Source organism: Notechis scutatus, chromosome 4 (genome assembly GCF_049901735.1).
Source record: "Notechis scutatus isolate UNSWTSFEM ecotype Mainland chromosome 4, rNotScu1.2, whole genome shotgun sequence".
Lineage (NCBI taxonomy): Eukaryota > Metazoa > Chordata > Lepidosauria > Squamata > Elapidae > Notechis > Notechis scutatus.
The window spans coordinates 84,995,224-85,009,003 of NC_142012.1; positions in this window are offsets into that span (position 1 = coordinate 84,995,224).

The following is a 13,780-nucleotide window of genomic DNA, read 5'->3' on the forward strand; positions in this document are numbered from 1 at the left end:
GAAATATCAAAGCGTCTTTGTGATTTGGTTATTCTGGATATGCAATACTAATACTTGACTGCAATACTAATTTATGGTCTGATATTTTAAACTGGATGCAAATAAACTGGAGAATTAACAGATAAAGTATACAATATATTTGAAAAGAGCAGTCTGACAAGCAATTCCAATTGTGGATTGGAATAAGAAAGGATGAGAATTAGCACTGCTTAGAAAATAAGCAATAATATATAGGTATTATTTATAAAATTTGGAATAAATCTCAAGATCAGATCTAGTAATATATCTCTTTTCTATGCTATACTTGTACATTCAAAGTACCAAGTATTGTGATATATATATATGGATCTTTGGTTATTCGGGTTTTCTCCCACGTAAAATTGGAAGTATCTAAGCGACGTTTCGATGGAGTCTCATTCATCATCTTCAGGCTTGTGTCTTCGGCTTTGTGCTTCTCAGAGTAATGTGATCTTGCAGCTGCTTCCTTTTAACTGCTACTGGACCATGGACCAGAAGCCGTACCGCAGCTGCATCACTACCCGCTTCAAACCCCTCCAACCCATACATGAAGCGAACGGAGGCCCACCATGAAGATGTGGCATGACCATGAACACCAAGCCAAACAACAGGATCACAGCTCACCAGCTCAAATCCCCCAGCAACTAAGACTAACCTGAGCACAACCAAGCCCCCACCTGAACAGAACACACCCCAGCCAATCAGAACACAGCCAACCCCCCTACCAATCAGAACACAGCCAAACCCCCAACCAATGAGAACACACCCCCACCCAATCAGAACACAGCCAAGCCCCCACCCAATCAAGTCCCACTAGCAGTTAAAAGGAAGAAGCAGCTGCAAGCTCACATTACTCCGAGAAGCACAAAGCCGAAGACACAAGCCTGAAGATGATGAATGAGACTTCATCTAAACGTTGCCTAGATACTTCCAATTTTACGCGGGAGAAAACCCGAATAACCAAAGCGATGTTTTGGCAGAATCTTATCTGCCATCATCGGGCTTCTGTATAATATTGAAAATGTAGTTAACTTTTTTTTAAAAAAAAGTTGTTATTTTATTGTGTCCCATAAAACAGACTATAGCCTGAATAAGCAATAGCCTTCTTTCAGATTTTTTGATGAGATTGGCTTTGCCTGTCTTGCTGAGTCCAAACGTGGATTGTCTACTTTGGTTTACTATGTTTGCAATTTCCAATCCATATTTTATACTTAGCTTGTTATGTTATCTCAGCCAATTATGATTTATTGAATAAACCATGAATTGTTTATCAAGTTATTAGGATGATTTAAGTAGTTGAGTAAAGAAGTTGAACAGAGTTACAGAAACTGTTGAGAAACCGATTCGAGTTAATTTCAGATCTGGGGTTGTCACCCAGAAATTCATATAATAAATCTGTTTACACTAAAAACTCACAGCTAATCCATTAATTGAAATGTTTTTAATTTCTTTATTGGTAGGTTATAATCTGGGCTTTATAAATAAGATTTTTTAAAGGCACACATGACATTAAAACAATTTCGTCAAAAGAAAACTCAAATGTTATCAATAATCTCTCAAAACATAAGTTTTCTTGCAGAAAAAGAAAACATTATTTCTTCCTTAGATAGAATAAGGCTGGCCTTAACCTCTAGGGCAGGCCTGTCAAAACTGCAGCCCGTGGGCCAGATGCAGCACACGCTGGCCATGCCCACACCCGGTTTAGCAAAGGGGGGGAAAAGTTGCGATCCATCACGTGATGCTGCTATGAGGACACGAGTTTGACACCCATGTTCTAGGGAATACAACCCCCTCAAGATGCAAGAAACTTCCCTTTTGTGTTTAAAGCAACAAAGCAAACTATTATACAGTGTTGCCACCTCCATTCAACTATGAAGTATGACAGAAGCACTCTTTGCTGTGACTTTTGGGACCATCTTCTTTTAGAAAAGTGAATGGTGAGCCAGTTATCACCGGACTACAAAGCCTTCTTAGCAGAGAAAGTGGGAGATGAATGGGGGTGGGGGGGGGAGAAAAATGCTGGAAGAATTGACTAGGAAATAGCAGCCAAAATATTGCGCTTGCAAAAGTAGATTGGATTGGCTGGGCTGTATTTTGAGGGGAAAGTATTAAAAGGAACTTTGCATTTTAAGCTTATTTGATTTGCTTTTGTTAACTAGAGCAACCCAATCAAATTAATCATAACTACTTATGGTAGTAAAGTGTTTAACTTTTCTACTTCCCAGATTAAGAATGACTTTCTGGCCTCTATGCAGACAATTATCTGTGTGGCCCTTAAATAAATCATGGGTCTTTGTGACATGAAAGATGTGACTTCATGATGGCACTGTAATCATTTGTATCTCCATCATGCACTGAAATTCTATGCCACCTTTAAATGTTGTACTTTTAATGGCCATCTGCTTATCACAGTATCTAAAGCAAACAGAATGCAAGTCACTTAACACAGATGGAAGAGATTTTCCCAGCTCTGCTAAGGAGGAGCTGAATGAACAGGAGGGATTGAGGTGAAACCCAACATCAAAGACAAAAAGGTTGTCAGCACATTTAACTTCACAGAAACTCTTTGCCTAATAAAAAATGAATGACCTCGTTACTGCAGACACTAACAGTTCCCAGGGGAAATGCTTCAAGGCTGCAGACAGCACTTTTAATATTCACTCTGCAAACAAATGAAGAAGCCTTGAAATTATACCATTGTTGTTCTTGGCAAGCTGTTAACAATGTAGGGTCCTTATTTTTAAGAGATTAAGAATTTTTGCAATTTATGTTTGGACTATTTTCCTTTAATTCTCAGATTCAGTTCTTTTACCAGTCCAATAGAACATGGTGGGCTTTTCCCTAAGGTCTTTTCTAGTAGTCAACTTTATTTTTTTAACTCCAGGCCTCCCAAGTGTCTGCCAGAAGTGAGAGCAAGTACCTGTAAAAGGAGAGGACTATCCAAATCCCTGGGTCCAGGCCTCTCGTGCTTTACATTAATCATTGCAGAAATTCAGCATGTGGGTTTTACCATCACCTAGTGAATTAATAGTAAAGGAAGAAAATCTGTCCCCCTTTGTAGAATTGCACAATTGGCAGGAATATCATTGGTCAGACTGATTATCTAGTTCAAACCATTTGATTCAGGAGCTTCTTTAACATCCCAGACAAATGACTACCAGGAGTCCTTGACTTACAACCATAATTGAGCTCCAAATTTCTGTTGTTAAATGAGTTTTGGCCCATTTTACAACCTTTCCTGCCATAGTTGTTAAGTGATCACTACAGTTGGTTAAGTTAGTAATAATCTGCCTTCCCCACTAACTTTGTTTTTCAGAAGGTCACAAAACGTGATCACACGACACTAGGACACTGCAACTATCATGAATGAGTCAGTTGCCAAGAATCTGAATTTTGATTATGTGGCCAAGGGGATGCTGCACACTCATAAGTGTGAAAAATGGTCATAAGTCTCTTTTTTTCAGTATCATAACTTCAAACAGCCACTAAACAAACTGTTGTAAGTAAAGTACAACCTTGTATTTGTATCTGAAGACCTCAATGAAGGGTCTTCATGAGGCAGCCTGCTTCATGAAGAAACCTATTCCACCAGTTGACTGCTTTCTTTTCTTTTCTTTTCTTTTCTTTTCTTTTCTTTTCTTTTCTTTTCTTTTCTTTTCTTTCTTTTCTTTTCTTTTTGTGCTTTAGATTCACTGGAGATTTGTGGTAAGTGCCTGGACAAGTCCCAGCAAATTTCTTGCCAAGATTTCAGAAGTGGTTTGCCATTACCTATTTTTTTTCTAGGCTGAGAGTAAGAGATTAGGCCCAAGGTCACTCAGCTGGATTTATGCCTAAGGCAGGATTTGTCTTATGACCATCCATAACATCAACCATTTGATGTTAAGAGAGCACCGAAAAGAGTGATTCATAACTAGCACTTAAGATTGGTGCAAATTTCTTGGTCATGTGATCAAAATTTAAGCACTGTGCAATCAGCATATATTAATGATGATTGCAGCATCCTAGGTCTCATAGTTGCCTTTTGTGATCTTCCTAGAGTGCTTCTGATAAGGAAAGTCAATGGAGGAAGTCAGATTACTTAATGACCACATGTTTTGCTTAATGACTAGCAAAAAAGGCCATACATTTGGGTATCACTCACTTAACAATTGCATTGCTTAGCAGTGTAAGTTCTGGTCCCAATTGTGGTTGTAAATTGACACCTACCTGAAATTTCATTCCACTGGTCTGCCCTACAGGGTGATGGAGAATGGTCCCTTGTCTAGATGACAATCTTGCAACTATGTCTTCTTTTAATCTTTGTAAGATAAATGCACCCGGTTATCTTAAACCTTCCTCTAAACTGTCTCTAGGTTTAATGTTTTACAAAGAGCAGCTAAGATTGACTTGGAGGTACAATGCATGAGTAGTCTTTTATTCCAGTGGTTGCCAAAAATTTTGGTGGTCCGCAGAGAAATGTTTCCCCCAAAGCACCCCCTAAAGCAATTAATCCAGGCTACATGGGAACACAAGGCTGTGCCACCCACATGGCCCGCAGGAATACAAGGCTTGCATCGAGAACAACACAAAGTAGTGAGGGGAGGGGGGAAAGGGCAGAAGGGGGGGGGGAACTTGCCCCACTCGCCCCACGCGCCCAGCCTGGTCACCGGGCTGCTTCTTTCCACTTCTTTCTTCTTCTGCTTTTGGCTGCACGCAAGGAAAGCAGCAAAAGTCTTTCTTTCTCCCCTCCAAACTCTGCCAGAAATGAGTCTTTGGGACCCTGCAAGGCATCCCGCTCCAAGAACCTGTGCCAGCAAAGACACATTTCTGGCAGGGTTTGCAGGGAGAGAAAGAAAGACTTCTGCTGCTTCTGCTGTTTTCTTTGCATGAAGCCAAAAACCTCTCTCTCTTTCTCTCCCCCTGAGAACGAAGCTGGAGACAGTATCCTGTGATCCCAAATAAAGAATGATCAATCGGTAGGAAAATAGGCTGGGGAATTTTTTTGGGACTTAGGTCTCTGCAGACAGAGACCCTGGGAAAATCCCCCAAAAAGTCTGCAGGAAAACCCTCCACCCCATTTTCCTACCAATCAATCATTCTTTATTCGGATCACAGGATAACATCTCTCTCTCTCTCTCTCTCTCTCTCTCTCTCCCTCCCTCCCTCCCTCCCTGAGAACAGAGCTGAAAAGCAGGTTAGTGAATGAATGTGGCTGCCTTGGAGGGGATAGGGGTGTGTGAGGGACGTGTGTGTGTGTGTGTGTGTGTGAGAGAGAGAGAGAGAGAGAGAGAGAACATTACCGCCAGCCCTCCGAGATTAGATCGGATCTCTCGATCTCTCTCCCACCAACATCAGCAAGCCACCATCAGTCAAAATTCATATTAGTGGTCCACAGGATTTAAAATTATGAGTTTCATGATCCCTGAGGTCCAAAAGATTTGGGGCCCCTGTTTTATCCCATAAAAATCCTTCCAAAATTGCTTAAGAGTTATGTGATTTGAAAGAGATTGGCTAAATCACAGTTTTGAACTGAACTTTCAAAATGAATCCCAAACACAATTTGAAGTGTTGAATGAAATCGGGTATTTTCAAGTGCTTTGGAACAAATGGTTTGAAGGGATTAAGGAAGGGATGTTAATAGACTTTCTGGCTTGGTAGAATTTCTGACATGATTGCATCTTTCCTGCTATTGATAAACTCCGTTGGGGAAAAGAATTGATACACTCTCTGATATTGAAATGAACAATTGGCTGATGAGCCATGGTAATAAGACTGCCAACTAGAAAAAAGCAAGTGGTCAGAGGATTAGTGTCTTCAATCTTTAATACCTTTCTTTGTAAGTAGCTTTTGAAAGTTTTCATTTTAGTAGGAGTAGAAGTTTGTTTTTGTTTTTTGCATTAGTTCAGCACTGCTATTCTGTAGGTTTATTTTGATGGGCAGTAAGGCTGCAGTGTTGCAGTCCTCTGTCTTGCAAGAGATACAAATAAAAATATTTCAAAACTTTATTGAGGAGAAACCCTTGAAGCTATTTGGCTGGTAGTTTGCAAGATTACATTCTTCTAAAGGATTCACTACCCATAATATTGTCATCGCATGCTGCCAAAAAAGTAGTTGTTGGTTTGTTGAAGTTTCTCCATACACGCAAGTTTGTTACTAAATTGAACCTTGGACTGATTTGAATTTGTTTATTTATCCTTGAATCTCAAATTCAAAATAATATATTGACAGATTTGCACATCCTGTTGCACAGTTTGCATTTTGTTCTCTACTTAGGATGAGTTAAGGGGACATTATTTTGACAATGGTGGTTTGGATGTGCGCTTTGGAAATTTCTCTACCGATTTTGGAGTGCTATTTATTTATGAAAAGTAGATATGTCTGTTCTGACAAATTGAAATATTTTACAATAAAAGCACTTTATATTCTCATGTCTTAAAATTGAACATACAACTAAAATGTCTAGGTAGGGATAAAAAAACAAAACAGAAAACCTTTGCAAAATGTTCCAGAACTGATCACTGAGTATTTTTACAGTGTTTTATTATCCCTCCAACTGCAACCATTCCAGAGAGAAATTTATCATTCCCATATACCAAGATAAGAAAACCGAGGTGTGAAGGTAGTCATTAACCAATGGATATCAAGAGTCACATTTTATCCAGAAACCACCATGAAACCTACTCTTTAGGACAGGAAGAGGAACATTTGCATATGAACACCTGTAAGCAACAAATGGGACCAGGGAACATCGTCAACTGCTCCTTAAATTAGTCAATAAATAAAGAATTCAAAGGGAAGCAAGCATTTGGGGACAGCAGGGAGCATAATAGCAATCCCACACGGGCAGGGATGTACTTTTCCCAACAACCCTATCCCTTCCTTTGTCTCTAACTGCCCTTGTGCTCCATTTGCCCAATACAAACACATAAGCACAGCAATTAGCCTTTGAAATTGTTTCTGTTGCCACCAGTGGGACAGTTTTAGAAACATTGAGTCTTTAAAATTAACTATAATGAAAACTATTCTAAAATCTTGGAAAATGGAAGAAAGATTTAATCCTTGATCAGAAATAAAAGATATTTAGTTTTTTTCTTAGATGGAAGAAGGGACAAGGCTAAGAAAGGGACAAAGTATTGGCTGGTTCTTCCCATGCTGCTCCCAAGTTGAATTGCAAGCCATTTTCATCCCAAATGGCTCCAAATTAAACATCTCAGCATTCATATTTCCAATTCTCACAAAAATTATTGCTAACATTTTCATTTAGTTCTCATTTTCATCAAAACTGGCCCATTGTTATTTGATTTGCTTAAGAACTATGATGTTCTTTTAACGACTGCTGCAAAATTTGCCATATTGAGCATTTGGGTGACCCAATTTATGACTGTCACAACTTAAAACCATGATGGACAGGCTCCATTATGCTCATAATTCAAAGTCTACCTGTATGCAATCGGTGTTGCATTTAGTCAACTACAATAACTGGGTACTGAGGGAGATGGGCAGTTTAGAAATATGAAATATAAATAAATAAGAAAAATCTATTAAAGGACAACATTTCTACTCTGTAGGAAAACATTAATGACTAAAGGGGTACAAAACTGAGAAGAGAAGTAAAGAACATATTTTGGTATTAGAAACAAAAAAAAAATGTCTTGGCTAGAAGGCTTTAGCTGATTTTGAAGTACCACTCATAGCAGTTCCATGGCCTGTTAGGAACCCACCCACCTCCCCAATTATTCAGAGATATGTACAGGTGTACACCTTTCTGTGTACAGGTCTTCTAAAATATGTGCATTGACTGAAGGAGAAAGCTGGCACAACAATATGCTTTCACCATCCACAGTCATTAACACTGAATTTAAACAAGAAAAAGGAAATTTGAAATCTTTTGCAAGAAAACATGTTTTAAAAAGTCTTTAGCAGGCTAGCTGATTGATTCCCTTTCGGGATAATTCATTTGGTTTAATTCTGGGAGAGCAAGTTCACCATGGAATAGCATCAGTGGCGGATTAAGGCTCACTGGTGCCCTAAGCACTGACAAATCTTGGTGCCCTTTCCTTTGTACATACTGTACAACAAAGCCAAGCTTAGGCTACATAAAAGTTTTTGTGGTGCCCCCCTTTGGGCCTGGTGCCCTAAGCACGTGCTTAGTCTGCTTAATGGTTAATACACCACTGAATAGCAGGGCATAAGACTGGACTGGGGGGAAATGATGATCCAGTTTCAAGTTTATCCTTGTCATGGAAAAACCCTGTTTGATTTTGAAAGACATGTTAGAATATATTTTGCTATTTTACCGTTCAAGTTTCTTAATGGATAAAAATAAGGGAGTTTCAAATCCTCCAAATATTATTTTATTCATTTATAAAATAATTGTTCTGACTATATGCAGAAATAAGTCCTCAACTTTCAGTGGGACTTACATGTGATTGTACTCTTTGGAAAACTGTAACTCTGTCTAATCACTGCCTATACAATAATGCAAACAGATGCGGTTAAAACAACTACAAGGGAAACCAAGATGGATTTTGAAAATTGAATAAAAATGCTAATGAAAGTCAAATTATCTGCCAACTAGAATGTATTTAACAAACAGGACCAAACAGAAGAGGAACAATTCAGAAAAAGGATGGAATAGGATCTATGAGGGTAGGATTAAGCTCCCATCTCTGGACCTCTTGCTGCTCCAAGGCCTTGGGCTGAATACTTTAGTGATAGACACTTTAATTTGATGTGCATGTTAACACTTTTTGTAAAATTCAATTGGAATCTTTTTTTTCCTGTAATTTAAATCATTTTATGTCCTCCATACTGGAAAAATGAAGAATAGAGTGGTCAATGTCTGGAATATTCTACCTGACTCTGTGGTTTCTTCCCCAAACCCCAAAAACTTTAACCTTAGACTGTCTACTATTGACCTCACCCCTTTCCTAAGAGGTCTGTAGGGGGCGTGCATAAGCGCACCAACATGCCTACCATCCCTGTCCTATTGTTTCTTTTATTTTTCTTATATGTATCCATTTCATGTATTCATAACTATTTTTATACTTATACCTGTTATCTTATAATCGCTTGACAAAATAAAATAAATAAAAATAAGAACAGGCCTTCACTTTCTTCAGTGTGACATCCTTTCAGACATTGGAAAGATTGTTGTAACCTGTTCTGTCTGCCTCCCCTAAGGAGAAAAATCCAGAATCTCTGGTGTATTTTTGTACTCCTTGTTCTATATGGCCAGATCAACTCTCTTTTCCTAACTGACAACTCACTGGATACCTTCTATTGCTGTCGGCCGTCCAATTCTTTAACAATTTTTATATTATCAGTATCTTTTAATGTGTCCTTTTATGGCTGTATCTGTTTCTTGGAATATTTGTTTTGTCCTTTGAAAGTAAAATTAATTAAAGAGTTAAACACCAAGTGACTCTGAAATTGCCAGACGCCTCTCAGTATTTTCATTAGCTTGCACCCAGAATGCTACAAGACAATAAATATCAAATAAGAAATTAAAGAGAACATAGTCATGTCTCAAGATCCCCACTCTCCCTATGCTTACGAGAAAATCTAAAAAAGGAAGATAAAAGTACTCAGATGACCATATGATAACTCAGTTTCATATGATAACAACTGCTAGTAATATAAGTTCTAAGTCAGGTGAGATGCTGCATTTCTACCTTAGATTTTGGTGGAATATAGAGGTCTGCAGCACATTGTCCTCCATGTTTAAGAGGTTTTTTCCTATATGAATTTCTAATGTATACGTGTGCTGTCCCGCCAGTGTATGGGAATTGGATAGTTAGGTGAGCGGTAGCAATTGTGAGCCGTCCCCTTATGGGAATGCATCATGGTAAAGTAGTTAAGGTATCCTGGGAAATGTAGTCCATGTCACGTGACCACATCTGTAATCCTGATTGGTCACTAAATTGACCCCCGAGGGGTTGGAGGAGGTTTTCCTCACTCTTGGCTGAACTCACGGACTCATGGTAACTGTGTTACTTCTATCGCTACAACATGAGGGAAAAAGGATAGAAGATAAATCATCTTTTTACCTACAAGACAGATATGCAAAGGATTGGTCATTAAAGAAGAACTTCATCACAAATGTGAGTTATGAGGATACCTGATGAACCAATAAAAGTACTTTGTTATGGATGTTTTGTGGAGTTTATCTATCTGCATCTGTACAGGATACAGAACAATACGTGACTATTAATATAATACAAGAATGCAGATTAAACGTACTAATGAATGAACAGACAGACTAATGTATGGATTGGTGAACATATGCATCATATGTTCACCAATCCATACTTTGAAAAATATACTTCTCAAGTATAGTAGCTTCCTTCAGGATGCCTTAATTACCATACTATCAAGCACTGCTATTAAAGAAGCCAAGCATAGCCCTTTTAGGAAATCCTTGAACCCTCTTTCAGGATAGATTTAGGGGTCTCCAACCTTAGCAACTTTTAGCCTAGCTGGCTGGGGAATTCTGGGAGTTGAAGTCCTCCAGGCTTAAAGTTGCTAAGGTTGGAGACCCCTGAGATAGAAGGATGGAGATAGGCATAAGAGGATCAGTACCCTTAACTTGATATTAACCAGCAAGAAAGATTCATTTGGAAGTGGAAGTAGTATTGAAACCTTAGAATGGTGGGATGGGCTTCCCTTCATGGATTAAACAGAGCTGAACAGCTATTGTCTGGGATGCTTTTACTTAGATTCTTGCATTGGGCAGGGCAGGTTCAGGGCTTAAATGAACTATTCTAGCACTCTGAATCATAGGATCCTTGGTTCTCCTGTCCTGACTCAGTCTCACTATCATCATGAGTAGCAAATTGGTGCCATCACTATTGCTGCAGAAAGAGTTGACATTAAGCTTCTTCGTACCTGCTGTTCCCATTCACCCCTTTTGACCAACAGGTCTTGCCTTCACCAGTTTAGCCCTCTAGAGGCCCTTTCTTCCCCACTGTTGGTGGCCTTTGGCTCTGGGGAATGGGTGGTATAAGCTACCTAGTCCTCAACTGGGGAAGGCAGAGGGAAATCATAAAAGCAATTTAAGGTGGGGCCAAATTTGGGCAGTACCTGAAGCCTAAAAGTCAATTTAAAATGAGTTTTTAAAATATATGTATATAATTAATCTATTAATTTACTATTATATTATAAATATTTTGAAGAAAAACAACCCAATTATGAGTCACTAAACAACTGAACTAACTGAAATGCTTGAAACAATTTTCTTGAGATGGCTCTATTTGGGTCTAAATCCACTTTGTTTTGTCCTGAGCTCAACACAAAGGCTACAGAATGCAAGCATTCTAAATAGAACATATGTAAAACCACCATTTCTGGTGTGGCATATTCCAAAGTTGGAACATGTTAATCGTCCCTACAGTGAGATGATGGTGGACCAATCAGTCTACACCAGTATTTCTCAACTTTGGCAGTTTTAAGATGTGTGGACTTCAACTCCCGGAATTCTGGATAGGTAGGCTGAGGAATGGGAGTTGAAGTCCTCACATCTTAAAGCTGCTAAGGTTGAGCAACACTTTTCTATTGCAGTCACCATTCATTTCAGTTCTGCCATGCTGCTTTCAGCAGATAATTCCATGTCTAAATATAGACTTTCTTCAAGGGGATCTCTTTCTCATCCCAATGTTGAAGGCAGTAAGCAATAAGCTCAATTTTTTTAAAAAAAACCCTCTGTACAATTCATGGCCTCTGCCTTTAATGAAGTTTCTAAAATAAGATAAAGTGTAAGATGATGTAGGTAATGAATGGGCTCCATGGCAGGAAGGTGGGGCCAAATTTGGGCAATGCCTACGGCCTTGTGTCTGCTACAGTGACAGAACAGTTTAAAGTGATGTGGAGTAAAAACTAAGAAATAACAGAGCAGAAAAACAACATAAACCACATCATCTCATTTCTCTGTTCTGTTCCATTCCATTTCCTTTTGGAATCTATTCTGTATTTTGTACATTGCCCGTTGCAGCTGGTACTGCTCTCCGTCATGTCTGTAGTTTCCCATCATTTTCTGTGGACTTTTGTCCACTTTAAGATAACTCTTTTTAAATATAAGCTGTGTGTAGTGCCCAGGGAATTGTTTTTACCCACCTGGCATTTTTCCCTCTGGGAAAGAAGAGGATGGACAAAGCATGAAGCTGCCACTGGCTGAATATGCTCCCTGCAGGGAGAGCCTTCCAATCCCAGCTGCCTCATAATTTTCCTTAGGAAAGGCATGGGATAGTGAAGTTGAATGGGAACTGGCATCCCAAGATACTCTTATCTGGGGCACCTTAAAATGGTGCTTTGCTTATCTTACACAAATAGACACAACTGAATCTAGAAGCTGCCCAAATATTAATATTACATCTGAAATTCACTTAAGCAAGAACAATAGATACATTTTACTAATAAAAAAATATATTTCTTGTTAAAGCTGTGTTAGCAACAGTTTGGCTTATTTGTGCAGCAGGTGGAGTCTGTTTTGACGAATTGTTCTGTTTCCATAAAGTCTGTGGAGGCCTTTTTAGATTCCTACTTAAATGGTGCATAATTTAAGATGGCTAACTTAAAACACAATTTCCATGGTTTTTGGAGCATGTGGAAAATGAATGCATCTTAAACTCCCATTTTCAAGCAAGTTTTTCATTATTACTGAATATGCTATTTTTTGTCTTAACTACTGAATGTGTAGCTACTCCTATAAATGTCTTTGCTTGTCCTACGACTTTTCTGTAGGCAAACTTACTTTTATTTATTTTATTTATTTATTTATTTTGATTTGTCAAATGCTTACAAGATAATAGGTATAAATGTAAACATAGTAGTGAATACATGGATACGTATAAGAAAAATAAATAGGACAGGGTGCGCTTATGCACGCCCCCTACAGACCTCTTAGGAAAGGGGTGAGGTCAATAGTAGACAGTCTAAGGTTAAAGATTTTGGGGTTTGGGGAAGAAACCACAGAGTCAGGTAGAACAGTGATCCCCAACCTTTTTATGCCGCGGCCCGGTACCGGCATCAGCTGGCGCCAGCGCCAGTGCACGGCATCAGCTGGGCGCCGCCATCTTTTTGATGAAAAGTGCTTCCGGTGAGCTTTCTACCCGGAAAAGCTCACCGGAAGTACTTTTCATCAAAAGATGGCGGCGCCAGCAATTAGCGGCCCGGTAGGACTTGTTCCGCGGACCGGTACCGGTCCGCGGACCGGTGGTTGGGGACCCCTGAGGTAGAGTATTCCAGTTGACCACTCTGTTGCTGAAGTCGTATTTCCTGCAATCAAGTTTCGTGCGGTTAACCATGACTTTGTATCTATTGTGTGCTCTTGTGTTGTTATGGTTGAAGCTGAAGTATTCATTGACAGGTAGGACATTTCAATGTATGATTTCATATACTATACTTAAATCAGACTGAAGGCAGGGTAGTTCTAGGTTTTCTAGGTCTAGAATTTCAAGTCTGGTGGCATAAGGTATTCTGCAATGAGTAGAAGAGTGGAGAACTCTTCTTGTGAAATATTTCTGGACTTTCTCTACTGTGTTAATATCAGATACGTAATGTGGGTTCCAGACTGATGAGCTGTATTTGAGTATTGGTCTAGCAAATGTTTTGTATGCTCTAGTTAGTAGTGTGATATTACCAGAGAAAAAGCTATGTAAGATTAGGTTAACAACTTTTAATGCCTATTTCGCTATGTAGTTACAGTGGGCTCTAGCACTTAGATCATTTGAGATGAGTACTCCAAGGTCCTTGACAGAGTTTAGATCATCAACAAGGTTTTTGACTA